Raw genomic sequence first — 18,246 nt, forward strand, 5'->3', positions numbered from 1 at the left:
AATAGCCAAAAGCTGTAAAGAATCCAGATGTCCCTCAACAGAGGAATAGATATAGAAAATGTGGTATATATACACAATGAAGTACTAGTCAGCTATTAAAAACAATGACTTCATGAAATTCATAGGCAAATGGGTGGAACTTGAAAATCCCATCCTGTAAAAGAACACACATGGCATGCACTCACTGATAAGTGGACATTTGCCCAATGTTCAGAATACCCAAGATTCAATTCAATTCATATGAAACCCAAGAAGAAGAAAGACCAGAGTGTGGATGCTTCAGTGATTCTTAGAAGGGGGGACAAAATACTCACAGGAGGAAATAAGGAGACAAAGTGTAGAATAGAGACTAAAGGAAAGGCCATCCAGAGATTGCCCCACCTGGGGATCTATCCCATATACAGTCACTAAACCTGGAAGCTATTTTGGAAGCTGGGAAGTGCTTGGTGACAGGAGCCAGTCTCTCAGGAAGCTGTCTCCTGAGAGGCTCTGCCAGAGGCAAATACTGAGATGCTCTCAGCCAGAAATTGGACTGAACAGGCCTTTGATGGAAGAGTTGGAGAAGGGACTACAGGAGCTGAGAGGGTTTGCAGACCCATAGGGGGAGCCACAGTATCAATAGGCCAGATGCCCCAGAACTCCCAGGGACTGGACCACCAACCAAAGAGGTTGGTCCATAGAGGGATCCATGACTCTGGCCACATATGTGGTAAAGGATTGCCTTGTTGTACATCAGTGGGAGGAGAAGCCCTTGGGCCTGACAGTGTTTGATGCCCCAGTATAGGGGAATGTAACAGGGCAGAAAGACAGGTGTGGGTGGGGGGGAGCACCCTCATAGGTGTGGTGGAAGGGGGAGGTGAAAGGGATAGGGGGTTTCAGAAGGGAAGACCTGGAAAGGGGAAAACATTTGAAATGTAAATAAAGAAACTATCCCCAAAAAGTTAAGACACAGATAAGCTGTTTTTGCAATGAAGAGTATAAGCAGCATAACTAAAAATAGCCAAAACCTTACCAATTATTATTATTAGAGAATAATTGAAATAATACCATGCCTTAGGAAACTTAAATGAAGAATTTCTTTAAATATCACTTGGCAAAACTAAGTGATACCCTCACACTCTTTTGAAAAGTTAAGTAACCTTTTAAAAATCATTTCACTAACCAATGAATTCCTCAGATTCATGATTTGGGAATACACTCTAGCAACTGTTTTAATAAGAGTGTTCCTTACTATATGGTGACTGTTTCTAGTACTAGACAAACCAGAAGTGATTTAAGCAAAGCCAATATATCATTACTATATGTGCAAAATCATAGAAGAACAACACATGGTAGAAATATCATCAGTATATAATATAAAATCACTAGTAAGAACAAATAGACATCTAATAATTGTAAGAATGTGGTATTTCTCAGAAGTTATGTTCCTAGGAATTCTTGATCTGTGGCCAGGAAACACGTAACTGTGTTCATAGCATTATTGTTAATAACAAAATAACTGAAATAATTCTAATGGCCATTGACTAGATAGGTCTTAACTTATAATATTCAAACAATGAAATAATATATAGTATTGAAAGTAAATGGACTATTTGGCTAAACTCACCAATGTAAATTAAAAGGCAAATTTCAAAAGAGTAGAGACAAAACTCAGGGAAACTAAGTCATATTTTAAAATATTTGTGAATTTTTTTAAAAAGAAGGAAGAAATGGAAATGCTAAACACATATCTCAAGATACTGCTCTTCCTCCAGATACTCAATATACTGGCTCCTACTATAGCGGCAATTAATTGAATAATAGTTTGGTTATTATTTAATTACTAATACCTAAAAAATTCATATATAGTTTGTATTAAATATATAAAGACTTGTTCATAAAAATCATAAAGTAACTGTTATTCATAACTGTACCATCGAGGCCAAGATCTAAAATGTTTTGGGAGTCACAAAAGACTGAGACAAAAAGTTTCAAATTAGTGTTAAATGTTTTATAAATGCTTTCTCATTATTTTTCCCTTTAAATTTGCAATCCTGATAAATCATGTCAGGTAAATTTTAGTAAATTAAAGTATGTGACAAATTGCTATAAATAAACATTTATCCAACTATATGAGAAAATAAATAGGTTATTAAATATCTTCCTGTGATAATGCATGAATAATGATTAATATACTTTATTAAAAATCACAAAAGGTTAATTGCTGTAATCATCTTTTTCAAATGTAATTTTCCAAATTTACATTATCATAAATTAACAGCAGAAAAAAACACTTTGTCAACTCTGAGAAGGGTTTAGGTGGAAAAATTTTCACAAAGAGACAAAGAAAGTGATAGGAGTGATAGGAGCCAGAAGTGTATGAGTCTCTTAAAATTCATATGGAATAAACTTACATCTAACCAGAAAATGTTTTACTAACATTTTTAGTAAAAATAATTATAACAAAATATCAAGAGTTTTGGGTTGGGTTGGGTTGGGTTTTTGTTGATCATTTATTTGATTTATAAAATGTAACTAACAAATTGTAGCTGACACTGGAAAGGTTTTCATGGGCTGAATTGAGACCTCAAAATCCACATCTTGAAGTTTTAACACCTAGAACCTCAGAATATAAATGTATGAGGAGACATGACCTTTAACTAGGAAATTAAGTTAAAGCAACTTCCTCAGAGTTGGCCCTGATCCATCATGATGTTCTAAGAAGAGGTATTAAAACTCTCGGAAGGCCAGAGAGATACAGCCAAAAGGAGAAGCCTCTGAAACAACTAATCTTGATACTGTCTTCATCTTGGTCTTCCAAGTTCCAGAATGATGAGAAATAAATGTCTAATGATGTTGACCTCTGCAGTTTGTAGTTCTTTGTTATGTAAGCCCTAGCCAACAATAAGAAGGTGAAACATCCTGAAAGAATATTACATTAAACCTGAAGGTTTTTAAAATAATGGCTTTATCAAAGGTTAGGGTAAATGTAACAAGGAAATAAGGCTCTCAACTCTATGCAGAGCAGATAATTGCATGCATGTGTGAAATGGAAAGATTTACATGATTAATCCACGTGGAAGTAGCTAGGCAAAGAAAAATCTATTAAAGTTGAAAGCATACATAATCTAGAGCTATATGAGACACTAGCCCCCAAAAAAGTGTGTGTGTATGTGTGTGTGTGTGCTGGGTATGTGTGTGTGTATACATATATATGGAGTAACAAGGAATAATAATTCAATAATGAAATCTCATATAAAACAACAATATTTTAATGTTAATGTAAACTAACAAAACATTAATTAGATTGGGGAAGATTATTTATTCAAATTAGTATTAATTATATAATATATATACATATACTCTAGATATTCAATTTATTTATTTGAACCTCAAATATATTCCTGAATTCTTACTCATACTTAAATTGTGTCCACAGTTGCTTTGGTTAAGTTTTATTATTTAATTTTCATCCATTATTTCTAATAGACATCACAGTTCTTTTTACAAGGAGCCTATGATTCTATGACAAGTCAGAATTTACTATCACAAGCCATGATAATAGTTCTAATTGTCTTACCTTTGCTCTTTGCACTTTTGCAAAAGCTAACAATAAAAGAAATGTTTAGCAGATAAAGCAAATGGTGGAAGACTGCTTGCTTTACATATACATCCATGGATTCATCCCTCAAAGTCCCAGAACCTGGACATGTTGCCTGCGTATAATCTCAACTCTCAGGAGATTATGAAGATATGTGCTGAATAGTTCTATGTCAACTTCTCATAAGCTGAAGTTATCTGAGAAAGCAAACTTCAATTAAGAAAATGTTTCTATAACATGGAGCTGTAGGCAAGCCTATAGCGAAACTTTTGAATAGTGATTAATGGTGAACAGCCCAGCCCATTGTGGGTGGTCCTGGATTCCTTAAGAAAGCTGGATAAACAATCTAGGGAAGCAAGCCAGTAAGCAGTTCCCCTCCATGGCCTTTGCATCAGCTCCTGCCTCCAGGTTCCTGTCCTGCTTAAGTTCCTACTCTCACTGCTTTGAATGATGAGCCCTTATATGGAACTGTGAGTGAAATAAACCCTTTCCTCTTAAGTTGCTTTTGTTCATGGTATTTTATCACAGCAATACTAACGAAGACAATAAGATGAGTCAGAAAGATCAGGCATTAAAAGACAAGGACATCCTTGGCCACACAGCAAGTTTAAGGACAGCCTGAGTTTTAGAAAACTTGTCTACAAAAAGGGGAAGAAAAGAAAAAAACAGTTTTTTTAAATGTGTGTGTGTGTGTGTGTGTGTGTGTGTGTGTGTGTGAATGTATATGAATTTGCAATTTTTTGTTTAACTATTGACATTACTCCAATATAAAATCTGGCATCAGAAATGGTGTTAGTTTGTGATCCAGCAGTCAAAAGCAAAACAATTGACTCTAGAGGTGGAAAAGATATAAGCCTATGTTACACAATGGGAAACTGGAAAAAAAAGAAAAGAAAAAAAGAAAAGAAAAAAAAAACATGTCCACTGAGCCAGACACTCTGGGGGAAAGGACTGCAAAATGTTAGAATGGGGATCATTTCTACATTCTTCCTTCTACAAAGTGTGACAATAAGAAGTCTAGCCAAATAAAGAATCAGGTGGTTTGAAAACCTCTGAAAGGAACTGTGTGATCCAGTGAGGGAAGTCCTTTAAGAATTAGAAAACCAGAAAATCAGTTCTAAAGAAATCAAACTGAAAACATTTCCTTTCCAAGTAAGTCTATAGGTGTTCCAAATGTAGTAAAAACAGCCCCATCAAATTGACAAGAGAGGCAACATGTATTGAATTTCTTCCACAAGCACCGCTAGGAATATACATTTACCAAATAAATATGAGTTTGCTAAATTGGTGACATTCCAAAGGCCTCTAGGAGGGCTTTAAGGCCTGAGTGATTCTAAGGGTAGTAGTGTAAACCAAGAGCCTGGTTTAGATCAAGCAAATCTGGATTGATGGACACAGTGAAATAGGAGCTTTGAAGCAGCTTTGATGAGCAAGATATTGTACTTAATGAGCAAGTTAGTTGCTACCATGCCCACACTCCTGAAGAGTATTCCTGTACAACTAAAGCAATAGATCTCAACCTGAGGCTGAAGACCCCTTTGGAGGTCATATATCAGATATCCTGCATATCTAATAATTAAAGTATGATTCATAACAGTAGCAAAATTATAGTAATGAAGTAATTAACTAATTCCATGGTTGAAGACAGCCACACTATGTACTGATGCAATTCTTACTGTATTCAGATAATGCAGTAAGGTAAGAAAGCAGGATTTTAAAGTCCTGACCCAGCTTCTTTGATAATACATTTATCTTAGGAACTTAGTAGGTGTCTTATCTATTTGATTCTTAAATCCTTCAAACACAGTTTGCTTTTCTTACCTTTCTTGTTCTTGAAAATACAAAAAGTGGGCTTTTCCAGGCATTACTGAGATCAAACCTGCTTTCCTGCTCCTTGTTAAACAGTGTTGAGACCACAGAAAGATTAGTTAGCTGTTTGCTCAAGGACAATCTTACTCCTGAAAGGTAATCCTGTGAAAAATTAATACAGCTACTTGTCACAGCTTTTCATCAAGGTCATTACTCTTCTGTGTCCAGCAAACCAAAGCTTTGAAAAATCTCTAAATACATTTTATTTAGCTAACACCTATCATGTGTTTTAGACATGCCGTGGTCATTGTTTCTTTATCCTCAATATTGATCAAAGATTTGCTAGTCAGAAAACTAAGGTGTAATGGTCTAGAAAAAAAATAGCCTTGATTTTTGTCTTCAGCTGAAGAAAGAGAGCATGAACTGACTTCCCACTTCTGCTGTGACCATGATGATAATAAACAAGGAAGAATTTCTTATCCAATGGAGCCAGTGACTTTGAAGAATATAAGACACAGGATTTCTTCCACAAACCGGAATCTTGCACTGTTTCTGAATGGGTCCTTAGGAGAGGAGTAAAAACTCAACTCCTACTCCTCTGTCTGAAGGAAAAGATATATACCTTGGTGTCCTACTGCTTTTGCAGTCCACACAAAGTTCACATGATTATTCCATCTCTTTTCACTAAAATATCTGTGATCTTTTTGCATGTGCTAAACAGGGAACTTTCTTATAGGCATTGATTAGCTATGTTATTTGTGCTATTATATACTAGGAAATATCATCATAATCCCTAGGTTAAAAAGATGCAGAACTGGAGATTTGAGGATAATGAAGAAGCGTCTGATGTGACGTAATGCCACCTCAGACTATGGTAAGTCCTGGCCTAGGTTTCAACTGGGGCCACATAGGGATCTGTGACCACATGGCAGCAGGAGCCTATTACCACCAAAGGTCAGGCAGACATCCCTGGTCTGGCCTGCTATCCAGGGACATGTTGATGTTTGAGGGCTGTGAAGAACTGACCCAACCCCTGTTGTACACATTGTAGAAAAGCTGGCTCTGGAGGCATGAGAGGAGAGCTGACCTCTAGTCAATTGCAGTACTCAGGAGAGCGGCACCACACATTGCGGGAGTTGCAGGTAAGTAAGTAAGCCCTCAGGATATGAACGTGAGAGAGATGGCCCTGCTACTCTTCTCCCCTGGAGTTGGATGGACAAGGGCAAGACACACTCCTCCCTCCTCCCTCCTCCCTCCTCCCTCCTCCCTCCTCCCTCCTCCCTCCTCCCTCCTCCCTCCTCCCTCCTCCCTCCTCCCTCCTCCCTCCTCCCTCCTCCCTCCTCTCTCTTCTCCACCCCCTCTCAACAACTGTGGTCAGTGAGAGAGCTGGCCCTGAAGTCATGAGAGCAGGAGAGGTGTCCCTAGACATCAAGGGCTGCGGCACGCCCTGCATCTCATCTGAGCAGCTGACTCTGGTCTCAGTGATGTTGGAGAGTAGCCCTGAGGGCATGACCCTCAGAGAGCAGACACCTATCATTTTTCTACCATGTGATATTGACATGGGTGAGGGAGACATGACCCTCACCCCTTGCACCCTACAGCAGGCAGGAGAGTTGGCCCTCAGGTCATTAGAGCAAGAAAGCCAGCCCTGCCCCTCACCTACTGCAGCCTTTGAGAGAGGAGACCCTGTACCTCACCTGGGCAGCACAGCAGAGCTAGCCCTGGTTATGGGGGTTGTGGGTTATTTGGTACTGAGTGTGAGTGTGTGGAAGAGAGTCAACTCTGTGTCTTGTTGGGTTTGCAGTGGTATCAGTGAGGAAAAGACCCCATCCTCTCCCTTTTGCCCATACCACTGTCAGCAGGCAAGAGAGCAGACCCCTGTGGGATCATGAGAGCAGGAGGGCTAACCCTGGCCCTCACCTGCTGAAGTACTTGGGAGAGCAGGCTGTCCCCCTCACCTGGGCAGCACAGTTGATACATCAGGGTCACCTGATGGCTGGGATATAGTTGAGCTGGTCCTGTGGGTGAGAGTGTAGAAGAACTAGTCCTGCTACCCGCCTGCTACACAGCAGCATAGGCAAGGGAAAGGCAACCCTCATGCCTTGCCACCTACGGCAGATGAAAGAAGTGGCCCCGGGGACATGAGTACGGGAGAGCTGTCTCTGCCCCTCATCCGCTTTAGCACTTGGAAGAACAGGCCCTGCTCCTCACCTGGGCTGCAGAGTAGATCAAGTCCTGGAAATGAGGTTTTCAGGTAAGCCAGCCCCAAGGGCATGAGCACGGAGAATCATCTTCACCTCTTATCTGCTGTACATGGAAAGCAGATAAAGGAAAGATATCCTTCTCTCCACCACCCACGGGAGATAGGACAGCCAGGAGTCAAGAGAGTGGGAAAACTGGCAATGTCTGTCACTGGCTGCAACACTCGGGAGAGTGGTCACTGTACACCTGGCCTGGGCAACATGTAGAACTGACCCCCATTTTGGGTGTTGCTAGTGAGTTGGCCCTGGGGACATGAGAGCGGGATAGCCTGGTGTCTGACCAACTCAGATACTTCTCCGGCCCAGATCCAGAGCTTTGAATTGCCCCACCCTAACATGTACACCATAGATGAATCTATGGGGTGCTTGAAGGGGCTCAATACAGACCAAAAACTACAGGATTTCCATGAGACAAGATAACAGCAGGATGTCCGAGAGGAGTGTCTCAGTGAGGTTCCAGTATTGGCAGAGTGACAGAAGCCAAAGGCCTCCCTCGTACAAGACCAATGCCTCATTACAGTGAACATTTGTAGGCAAAAAGTGTAGATAAAAGGGTAGACTGTGGGACACACTACACACTACAGTTTCCACATTGGGACTTTTTTCCACTGTTGGAGGTTATGTTGCAAAGGTAGAGGGCAGGTATGATGGGAGGGGGAGATGAGTGGGACTGGAGGCATGATGTGAAATTCACACACAAAAAAAAAAAATCAATAAAAGATTTTTTCCAAAATAGATGAAGAAAAACATGGTGTGCTAGGGAGCTGTCTCAGAAAGTAGACTACTTGCCACACATGCATGAAGACCTGAGTTTGTATTTCCAACTTAAACATAAAAGCTAGCACAGTTGTATAGACCTATAATTTCAAAAGCCAACATGATGGTATGCAACTGTAAACTCTCAGTGCTAGGAGCGAGGAGCTAAGGGTAAAGATAGGCAGATCTCAGGGGCACACTGGTCAGCCAGTTTATCTGAGAGAGAAACTTCCAGTGTCAGTAGACCTTGTGTCACAAAATAAGGAGAAGAGCAAGTTTATACACCTAGCACACACACACACACACACACATACACACACAACTGAGATGCACAGTAGTTCTAAGCTTCCATGTTCTTCTTGAGCAAACCTCCACCAAGGCACCTCTATGTGTTCAGCATTCTAGAAGATCCCTGGACCCTGTCCTTCTGAGGGTTTATAGCTTCATTGTGTAGGCTTGACTGATTCTACCATGCGTATCACCTCAACTTTCAACCCCTTCATTATCCCTGGAGATCAAGAGACGTGGGACTGAATATCCCAACATCCTAATCACATTATTGGGTCTCCTGGCAACCAGATCCTATGAGAGTATCCAAGAGTATGCCAAGACCTGCCTCATTAGAACAAAAGATGTTTCTGTCATCAAAGAATTTTCAGTGAATTTGGAAGCTCTGTGTTGCAAGCTTCTATCGCTTAAGAAATTATAAAAACTCTTTCCTATGCCAGAAATCAGAATTGAAGACCAAACTTACAGCAAAGGAACCTGACAGCATACAAGGATGTAAGAAGCTTTGACTCAGGAAATCATGAGATATAAAATTCTTATTTTATCACACTATATAATGTAATATTAAGATAAGGTATAAGGTTATCTCTTTGTTGAATAATATTGAAACTAAAGACAAATTAATTTTTAAAATGATGTTGGGCTGGAGAGATGGTTCAGTGGTTAAGAGCATGTTCTGCTTTTGCAGAGGACTCAAACATGTTTCCCAGAACCCATGTCGAACAGCTCACAGTCACCTGTGCCTCCAGCTGCAGGGGACAGAACTCCCTCCACTGGCCTCTGAAAACATATACTCATGCACATATATCTTCAAATCCCAATACACATACTAATAATGAGAACTTGTTCTTTAAAAAAAAACATAGGTACTTTTTCCAGAATATATTAGTCTCCAGAAGATTATTATAAAATAGCTACTTACAGGTATTCACACAGAGATAAAAACCAAAATAGCAGAGCATGGTAAAGACTGGCTGGCATACACCATACACATTTTATTACTCCTGAGCTCATAGCCAGATCAATCCTCTCAGCCTCAGTGAAGCAAGATGTGGAACATTTTCTCCAAAAGAGGGCAGGCACAACTGATGTGCGACTGGGACATTCCTCTGGAAGATCCACCACACTCTTCCAAAGCTCAAATTAGAAAAACCATAATAATCCTGGAAATCATTTGCAGACAGAGATGTAATCGTAAGATGTGAGGCGTTTTGGTCCCAGCCAGCATCACTACTTGGAGAGCCAGAAATTCAAGCAGCACGGTTTTGTAAGCTATGCGTGAGTGTTGTTTCTGTTACACCATGGGAAATTTAGAAAATATCTGTGACAGCAGCTCCCCCTGTCCAAATTAAATTCTGTCTGTGGCACTTTTAGATTCATGGACATCTAGATTGATAAGCTTGACCTTTATGCTGAGTATTCTGAATAATGAGACACAGTGGCACAATTGCTGCAGGTACCACCCTTTCGGACTGTGCTTCTGGAGCCTAATGGACACCAACTGTGTCATAGCCTTCTGTGTGTGTCGTACTCAGTAAAGAACAATGTGAAAATTCAATGGTGTCTGTTAAATTCTGTTTAATTTCCCAAGGTTCACATGCAAACAAACACATGTTTATTTCTAGCAGACAGATGCTTTTCATACTTCTTTCCAACAATGCAAATGCTTCATTGGAGTCCTACTTTGGGAAAATGTAGGAATTCTAATATATTGTAATCAAGAAAATTCTACCAAGAAAACAAGGCTGCTCCAATGGCATGTCACAACGGAGTGTCAGAATCCACGGAGCAGTTGAGAAAAACCTCCGTCCTAGAAATTCTATAAATAGGGGCAGATTAAGAAAAGAACATTCTACCAAACACACACACACACACACACACACACCCTAAAAGTGAAAGTGTTAGGAAGTCCCACATTTGTGGCCACAGAAAATTCCTTATACAAGATGAGTCAAAATCACCTAAGAGTACTCCAGATGGTCTTGATCCCTTGTTTGTTACTGTATTTATCATTACTTCCTAAGCAATGAGTTTGTGGAAAATGTGACATATTTAAAAGTACCAAGCAGAATCCAATTTTCAACTCGTTCTAGACCAGTTCTACTGATAAGAAAATCTAACAAAATTCAGTGATAAGTGAGCCATTTATATAAACATGATCTTTTTTGAGCTACACACAACACTTTCCTATTTTTTCAGTATATGAGCATCCAAAGATGCAAGAAAGCCAGCTGTCTCCACAACACTATCGCAGCCCACTTCTGCCTTGTCTATCAGACAGAGGTTCTGTGCTGCTGCCAGCCTACTGTCAGTACTGGGAGAGAGAAAGCCAAGCACTATCAGTGATTTTCTGTGCCTTTAACTTTACCACATTAGCCAAGAATAATTAGCAATGGTCTGAAAAGGAATTGGATTTTTTTTTTTAAAAAAAAGGCAACAATTCACACTTCAGCATTTATGCAAATTTGAGTAATTTAAATGTATGAGATGATTAAGAAAGAATCTTCTCTTTAATTCCCCAAGAGTGTTCGTGTCCTTTTCTCTTTATGCAAATTTCTAGGATAGTCTGTTCTTTGATTCTTTTCTTAGATCACCACACTGCTTAAATATAAAACATTGTAAATATATACGATAGAGTTAGAATCTTGCCTCTGGCTTCATATGAAACTATGTAAACCTCTAATAAGAGCAGTATTCAAACTGGTTTTGAATTGTCATACTCAAGTAGGGAAGAGTGGTACTAAAAAATATAAATGCAAATGTCTATGGAAAGTCTTTGGAACAATTTGTCAGGTCTAATAAATGTAGTGCCTACATATAAACTCTTAAGTGCCTTAAAGCTTTGTGCCTTGCATCAATTAACATTTAATTTGACTTTTTAACAACCTCACTTATCACTGGTTTTTTCATGCCTGTGAAGCTAACAAATGTTAGCTTTTCAAAGCTGACAGTTTATGATTACTTATAACCAACACAATTTCAGGGTAATGCAGTAAGAGATTAATGGACCACAGGGATGACACAGCCACAGGGCCTGCTATAAAAAGAGGGATGAACTACCATGATAGTCAACGCCTCTCTTGAATAAATGTATTTGAAAGCTAGCTAAACTGATGTCAAGAGGGAAAGCTTCATCTTCATTATATTAATAGTGCTTTTAATTATACTTCCAAAGTGATGCTGGGCTTTTGTTTATAAAATAATAAATAAATAAGGATTTTCTTAAATACCCTGTCTTCTGATACTAGAAGTAGAATGAAAAAAGAAAATATGTCAAGGAAGAGAACAAAAGAAGCAAGAATTTTATTCTCTTATTTTTTTATTCATAAGTGGTTGTTTCTCCCTTTTTCTCTTTCTTTGTGTGTGTGTGTGAGTATATGCGTGTGTATGTATGTGTGTGTATGTGCATGTGCGTGCATGTGTGTGTGTGAATGTGCATGTGTGTGTGTGAGTATATATCTGTATGTATGTGCATGTGCGTGTATGCGAGTGTGTGTGTGTGTGTGTGTGTGTGTATGTGTGTGTGTGTGTGTGTGTGTGTTTGTCTGCATGCACACTTAGGTAGGAGAGAAGAAGACATCAGATACCCTGGAACTCTAATTGTTGGCCTCCCAATATAGGCATTGGGAAGCACACTCTGTTGCTCCCTTAGACAGTAAGTGCTCTAACCACTGAGACATCTCTCATAAGACCCCATGAATTTTAGACTTAAATTAATAAAAATGGTGTCACTATTTTATATTAGGATTAAAATACTTGATATTTATGCACACATACATACACACAAACACACACACACATACATACATATATACATACATATCTATTGTTAGTAATAAAAAACACACAAGAATTAACTCCACTGTACTGCAAAAAAAATTACAATAGCAAATTAGTTAATAGCTAAAGAATGTCATCTTGTTGTCTTTTCAAGGAAAACATCCATGGACCTTCTGATCATAGTTCTCTTTCAAAACTGATTGAAGAAAATTTCCAAAAAAATCATATACCAGTGGGATGGGGAGGAGTATCTAATCCTGCTTCTAATTCCTTCCCAATTAGGCCTTTAGCCTTGGCCACTTAGCCTCCATCCTCTTCAGAGTTGTTTTTCAAATCAAGTGGAATGAGAAGCGAACTCTCAAATGCAGAAGCTCGGTGTAGCCCTAGCGCAGTTATGTTGAACCAGATCTCTGTGCCAGGGCCGATGGTAGATGTGTGACAGATGAGGATTTAGCCTATGTGGATGATTCCTCCAAAGACTCAACTCCATGCCCCCCTCTGACTCCATTCATTCCCACACTGTATTCTGCTCTCTGAAGAAATCAACCAAAGCACTTTATAAGAAGTCCAAGGTGCACTGTTTTGAATCCATTCAGTAAAGGATTTCCATTCAAAGAAATTGTTTTAAATCAGTATACCTACATGTGGGAAAATTTGGAGATTTTATTGCTAAGCCTGTGTCTAACCTTTCCCATGATAATTCATGATAATTCAATCATATTCATGTACTTATATCAAAAAGAGCTGATGCGGGACCTGGAAAGAGGAGTTAGCGTTCAAGAGTATTGGCTATTTTCCCAAAGAACCCAGGTTTAAGTTCCAGCCCCACATTGTGGCTGCTACTTGAGTCTCAAGGGATCTAGTACCATTTTCCAGACCCCATGGGTACTGAAAATACATGGTACACAGACAGACAGACAGATAGACAGACAGACAAAACACTCAAACATATAAAATAAAAAGAAAAGCACTTTTAAGTAGCTGAAGCAAATTTTTTGGGAAACACAAAATTTCAGATGGGTTTTGATTTTTCAGGCTTTGGATACATAAGTATGGGCTGGGTAAAGTCTGTGTCAAAACACTAAATAATCATACTGTGAAGAAATTCTCTTTTATAGCCTAAAAACATCTAATGACTTAATATATTGAAAAAAGGATTTAAACCACATATCACTCAAAGATGCTCTAAATAAATTATCTATGTTATACATTAAAAGGAGAGAAGATTCATACATATATTTTGTGTGTGTATATATATGTGTGTGTGTGTGTGTGTGTGTGTGTGAAAAAAAGTTATTTGATAGTAAATCAATGAAGTTGCTACCATCATACTTCCAAATTCTTTCTATCATTTGATATTATCCAATTAATACTAGGATTTTAATACCCTTTCACTCCCCATTTCCCCAAAACATCCAGAAATTTTATGTAGAAGGCTCAGTTTAGTTCTATAATTAGCTATTTCTATACATGCTTATATATTTGCTAGATTTTCATATTTTTAATAAAAATTAAATATGAGTGTATAAGAAGTTCATCAGTTCTACAAGTTAGTGTATCATGGTCTGAGGGAAACTGGATGATGCTATAAAATATATACATCCTAGCACCTATCCAAGTTTATTCCCAAAATTAAGATTCTCACTCAGGGAATACACACCATCTACCAATAATTATAAACCTCACTCTCTGTATGAATAAGCACCCTAAGCACACCCAGAACTTGAGGAAAAGTAGCAGGTCATACCAAAACCCTATAAATGGGCATGGCAACCACTAAGAACAAGTTTCTATAAGGATAATTAATACAGCATGAAAATTAGATAAATAAGAAGGAAAAGGAAGTTCATGAGAAGAGGGAGTCCCCATCAAGCACGTAGATGGAGAAGAAGCAGAAAGATGTGAGAGAAGAAGTCATCCTCAGATGGAGAATGCTGGAGATGATGTTCACTTGAGAGCATGCTTACCTAGAATGTCTGGGGTTGGTCCCCAGAAGGAAGGAAACCAGATGCTGTCTATCAGACATGTATTGTCCATAGAGGGGAAGATAAGGAGTTAAGGGTGATCCTTGGGAAGTTGAAGACCAGACTGGATGCAACTACATGAGACCCCAGACTCAAAAACAGAATATTTCCTGGAAACTTTATGTTTTATTTTGAAGTCAAGAGAAAAATAGATTCATAATGGCTGAGATGTGTAAACTAAATTATTTTAGCTGAAAAACCAAATGAGATCATCATCCAGCAATATAACAACTAAAACGATGCATAATTCAAAGGAAACTGTTAAGAATGTATATTTTAGCCTGAAAGATCTGGAATAAAGCAAAAAGGCCTAGACAAAGAGAAGGAGAAGGAAGAGGAAGAAGAAGAGGAAGAAGAAGAAGAACAACAACAACAACAAGAGAGGAGGAGGAGAAAAATAAAATTGAAAAAACAAAGAATAAAAGATCCTGAACAAAATTAAGTGAAGGCAGTATATTGAGTGAAATTTCTGGCTTTCAAGTAAGAAAAGAAACTTTAAATGAATCAGGAAAACAAAATTTGTTTTGTTTTGTTTTCCTAAAAACTGATATTATATTCTTTAAATAATTATTGTTTTAAGTAAAAATATATCGTCAAAACTTAAGTACAAAGAAATTTGAAGAAATTATTAAAATATAACTTGGCCAAAATAAAAGCTAAATACAAGAAGATTGACCACACAAAAGAGACAGGGTACACTTACAAATATTAACTGTATTCACCAAGACCTAGTTTTGAAACATGGAAATAAGATGTTTCAAAAAATAATTTGTGCAAATTTTAACATAAAGAAAAATATAATAATTAAATAGGAGCAAAAGAAACATGAACACAGCAAATAACCAAAAAAAATATTTTAGGATAAATTAGAATTGTTAATAAATATTTGTACTGGCTAGTTTTGTGTGTCAACTTGACACAGGCTGGAGTTATCACAGAGAAAGGAGCTTCAGTTGGGGAAGTGTCTCCATGAGATCCAGCTGTGGGGCATTTTCTCAATTAGTGATCAAGTGGGGAGGGCCCCTTGTGGGTGGTTCCACCTTTGGGCTGGTGCTCTTGGGTTCTATAAGAGAGCAGGCTGAGCAAGCCAGTAAGAAACATCCCTCCATGGCCTCTGCATCAGCTCCTGCTTCCTGACCTGCTTGAGTTCCAGTCCTGACTTCCTTTTGTGATGAACTGCAGTGTGGAAGTGTAAGCTCAATAAACCCTTTCTTCCCCAACTTGCTTCTTGGTCATGGTGTTTGTGCAGGAATAGAAACCCTGACTAAGATAATATTAAAATATGCATAAATTATTTTCCCCCATAAAAACATGGTCACATGAGCTTCTAAACTTGTAATCTACCTACAGCTTCATGACAAAAAACATTGGAACAAAAGACAAAAACATTGTAGGGGAGTACCAAGACAGAGAAAAGGAAGGGGCAAAGATAGGAGAATGGAGGGAGAGAAGAGGACTTATGGGACATATGGGGAGGGGGGGGTGGCTGGGAAAGGGGAAGGTTTTTAGAATGTAAACAAAGAATATAGAAAATAATTTTAAAAAATTAAAAAAGACAAAAACAAACAAAAATAAAGGAAGCCAAACATACCTATCTCTATGTACATATATATGTTCCAACACAGATGACAGTATATAACCAGAGAGGTAGATCTTCCAACAAAGAAAACAGCCACAGTGCCTAAAAGCACTAATATTAAAAACATACATTCAAAAACAGTTCTATGTTTTTGTATGCCCAAACCCCCTCTAACATTACAACAGAACAAAAATTTGAGAGCTCTAAGGAGATATTTCTTAATCAGAATTCATGGGAGTAGACTTAACCCTACCATGATACTCAACACCAAAACAAGTCAGCTTGAAAGCATATTTTCAGATGTGAGACTCTTTACCCACCAAACAAAAACTGCACATGTTTTTGCAGAAAAACGAAATGCTCCAAGGTTATTGACAAATATCCAAACCTTTTAGAAGTCCTAAGATAGGAAACTATAATTTCCTACTATTAAAAAAAAAAAAAAACACTAGAAACTAACTATTGAAAGATAACCCAGAATATCTGTATTTGTATATTTTAAAATAATTTTCAGCCATCTGTCATTTGTATTTTTAAGTTACAGGAAATGCTTAAAGTTTGGAGGGGATGAATATAAGTAGTTTGGAAGTTAGAACTTAAAGCCTCAGTCTAGGCCACCAAATAATGAAATCGTTTTAAAGATCTTTTAAAGACTAAAGAATACCTTTTACCATCTCTAGAATTCACTGGCTTTTGAGAAACACCATTCAACAGTCAGCGGACAATTTGCTACAAGAGACTGAAGTCTGAGGAGTTCCAACTCAGGGCTGATAATCTCACCTTGTACATGATTATGTTTCAGGACAGCAACTGAACAAGTTTGTGGAGTCACAGACTTAAGACATATGAGGGAGACTCACACAGCAGGTTAAACCTTACTCCCAAACACTGCTAATTGGCTTAAAAATCTCAATTAGTGCTACAATAAAGCCTCAGGTTTTTGTAAACACTCATTTTGGCATTTAGTTTTCACGGAATGCACAAAAGTGTGGGGAAATGTGACTATTCGGGTCCCGCATTGACAACTACTGGGCTGTCCTCTGTCATTGAGATTGCCCTTCCTCATGTCATACTAGTGGGACCAAGAAAAAGAACTGCTCCTTTGGCGGGCTTTGGGTGTTTGTTTGTTTGGAGGGGTTGTTGTTTGTTGGTTGAATTTTAACAGTTAGGAAAAGAACTGCAAAAGCGCCAAAATGGACAGCTGGTTGCCAGCTAAAAAGAAAGGGCAGAGCCTGAGAGACCAGGAGGCCTGAGAACTGCTGGGCTCTTACAATGTCAGAGAACATGGAGAGTACATGTCCTGGGAACCGTGGTGCAGAGCAGAGCACAGCAGGCTGCCTTGACAGATGGAAAAGGAGCTGTCAGAGCAGACAGCAACAGGGAAAGAGACAATGGTGGCATTATAGCAACACCAACAATAGCCTTACTGAAGCAGTCACAGTAGCCTTAAAGGCCAAGTGTCTGTGACTCCCTAAGCTATGATCTGTAACACTACCTGCTGTAGAAGGCTGAGGAGATGACACATCTTCCTAAGCTTACACTAAGATGCCAGAGCTGAGAAGGCCAATGATCTCAGGGGTTGGAGCTTGATTGCCACAGAGCTATACCACTAGAAGAACAGCTTGCCACTGTTCCCTCCTGTCTGTTGCCACCATTTGCTATTGTCACAGGCCTAAGGATAAAAAGCCAGCAAAATACAACCAAGAAGCCTCTTACTGCTCCCTGGTTTCCACTGGAGCATAGTAGAAGGACCCCAGTCAGGTGCCTGGTAACAGATTAAGTACATTAAAAGTTTTTACTAAGTTATTCTATCTAATAGGAATTTAACATCCATCTTAGAATGTAAAATGTAATATGTTTATATCCTAAAACAATTTAGCAGGGTGCGGCTTGTACACCTACTCCCATCCCTGACTCCTATCGCGGCAGCCGTACACTGGAACGCATGATTAGACAACACTGTCTTTTTTATCTATTCTTAATGGTGCACTATTGCTTTGTTATTGCTGGATTGTTACTGTTTGCTTATTTGTCTGTTTATTGTTTTCCCTAGAGAATTGTGAAGAGCATGCCAGCAAATGCCCCTCAACAAGCAACAAATTTTTAAAGTTTTAGACAGCAAGGACAAAGAAAACAAAATATGAGATGCTATTTTCGTGTAATCAAACT

This window comes from Apodemus sylvaticus, chromosome 4 (assembly GCF_947179515.1).
Source record: "Apodemus sylvaticus chromosome 4, mApoSyl1.1, whole genome shotgun sequence".
Taxonomy (NCBI): domain Eukaryota; kingdom Metazoa; phylum Chordata; class Mammalia; order Rodentia; family Muridae; genus Apodemus; species Apodemus sylvaticus.